Source organism: Pteropus vampyrus, unplaced genomic scaffold (assembly GCF_000151845.1).
Source record: "Pteropus vampyrus isolate Shadow unplaced genomic scaffold, Pvam_2.0 Scaffold666, whole genome shotgun sequence".
NCBI classification, from domain to species: Eukaryota; Metazoa; Chordata; class Mammalia; order Chiroptera; family Pteropodidae; genus Pteropus; species Pteropus vampyrus.
The window spans coordinates 74,719-76,873 of NW_011889447.1; the positions used below are offsets into that span (position 1 = coordinate 74,719).

General features: G+C 59.1%; 1 protein-coding gene across 1 annotated transcript in view; it reads right to left on the minus strand.

Moving 5' to 3' along the window:
- LOC105309073 (2-hydroxyacylsphingosine 1-beta-galactosyltransferase-like) overlaps positions 1 to 2,155 on the minus strand; it is a 25,726-nt gene that overhangs the window by 22,178 nt on the left and 1,393 nt on the right. The gene's annotated exons all lie outside the window — the stretch shown is intronic.

Here is a 2,155-nt window from a genome sequence, read left to right on the forward strand (position 1 = left end):
TCCCTCTCGTGTAACTCGTACAGGACCTGACTGGGCAGGACCCACACTCCCAGGCCTTCCTGGCCAAAGCGAACCTTTATTATTATTCTTATTATTTTTTAATTTGTACCCTTGTTCTCTCCGCCCTGCTCCGACAGAGGACACAAGCTGCCCGGTGCCTGTGTCCAGCCAGGCCTCTCCCCGGCCACGCGCTGTGAGGGCCCCAGGTGGGCTCCGGGTGGCAGGCCGCCTACGAGCTGGGCGCGTTGCTGACGCGCACACAGAACGGGTCCGAGCCCTGGCCTGGGGACCTCACTCTTCCCTGATTCAGCACTTTGCAGTCAAAGCGGTCGGGTTCTGGCTGCCTCCTCCGACCACGCCTCTGAAGCACACAAACGGCTTAACCTGATGGTCACGTTATGTCCTCACAACCACTGAGCTCTCAAATAAACACAGCTCTGTATGCCCCATTAATGTGAAAACAATCGAACAGGTGACAAGCGGGGCAGGCGTCCTGACCAAACATCTGCCAGCGGCAACTCCACGCATGCGTCTGGCTCGGCCCCCAACAGCCGGTGTGGGCTGGAGAAGCCACTCAAGCTTCTGAATCTCGTAGGTGGCAAATGAATGGCGTGCTCTCTTTGCTCTGAGGGGAAAATAAACGTCGTGAACGGACCTGAACGAGACACCTTGGAGTTTCTTCAGGCGCAAACGCTATGAAAGCTTTTAACCTGCGTCTCTTAGAAACTGTCCCGCCCTTTGGTCCCAGGCTGTGAAACCAAACCATCTGGAAAGCCAGCCCGCCCCGACACCAGGCAGCCCACAAATGAGCCTGGCCGCCCCGTGGGGCATTGCCAGCTCAGTGTCACGACCGAGACCTATGAATAACACAGTATCTGAGAAACTCATCGACCTCTAGAACCTGAGACAGTTTATCGCATCAGCTGGATCTGCTAGAGAAGACCCAGTGGGAATGCATGTCCCCAAGCCTGTAAGCCTCAGCGGGACAAGGGACATCCGTGTAAGACGATCGTCTCTGGAACTGTCCTTGCTAACGAAGTCTGTGAATGACCCTCACACACACGGGCCCCCAGACACCCATGGGCACGTCCATGTGAGTTGTGCCGGTGTGCGGGGCCTTTGGCACAGCCAACGTGGCCAGTGTAAATAAAAGGCAGATTTTCGCAAGAATCATCACAAAGCCCAGAAGAAAAATGAAAACGGGGAACCCACAAAGGAGGTGGAGCCAGTGTCGCACCAGAAATTATGTCAAACCAGGAAACTACCACTCACAGGAGGCTCCAAGACCACTGAAAATGCTGTCTTTTTTAAAGTGAAACCGACGGGCAGAGGGACCCGTGGGGGGTGAAAAACGGCTGGGTGACGGGGAAAAAGCACGTCCCCGCCACGCGCCTGGACGGAGGACGGCGCAGAAAGCCACGCGGAGAACACCACTCTGCACGTCCGCTGAGAGCTGGCCCAGGGCTGTGGGAGCAGAGCCTGCCCTTCATCCCGGCCCCTCCTTCACCCACGGCAGACCGGGGAGCAGGTGAGGACGTGCGGGCACGGGCGGTCTGCTGCTCCGTGAGCCACCCAGGTAAGGCCAGGCACGCTTACCACCTCGTCTGGAAGCTGCTGCTAAGGTTAGGCTTCAGCCGCCTTCAGGAGGGCAGCCGCCATCACACGGTGCCTTGCGGGGGGACATTGTGGTATCAGTAAACCGCATGAATTCCTGGAGGCCAGGTGGGCTGGGATCGGATCACCTCCGCCCCACAGCTGACCTCAGAGACTGCTGTGCCTCACCCATGGGCAGCATCTGTGGGAAACAGTCGGCTGATGGGCACAGACCCGGCGGCCCCACAGCCCCATGTCACATGCTTCTTAGACTTGCGTTAGTGGGAGCACGAGCAAAAAGTCTGCGGGGACACCCAGATCACGCTGCCACCCATGGAGGATTCTGCCACTGGCTGAGCTGCCCCACTGCCTGGGGGACAGAAGGTGGCCATAGGCTCCCGTTGCCCTGGCAGGTCTGGGTCCGTCAGTGTCTGGTGGCAGCTAGAAACTGGCCAGTCGGCAGAGGTGCCAGCGGCGGAGGCGGGGACTGGGCTCAGGTTTGGGGAGAGCGGGCCGCGCCCCCAGTAACTGCCCCCGGGGCGCCAACTGTAAACCCAGAGGG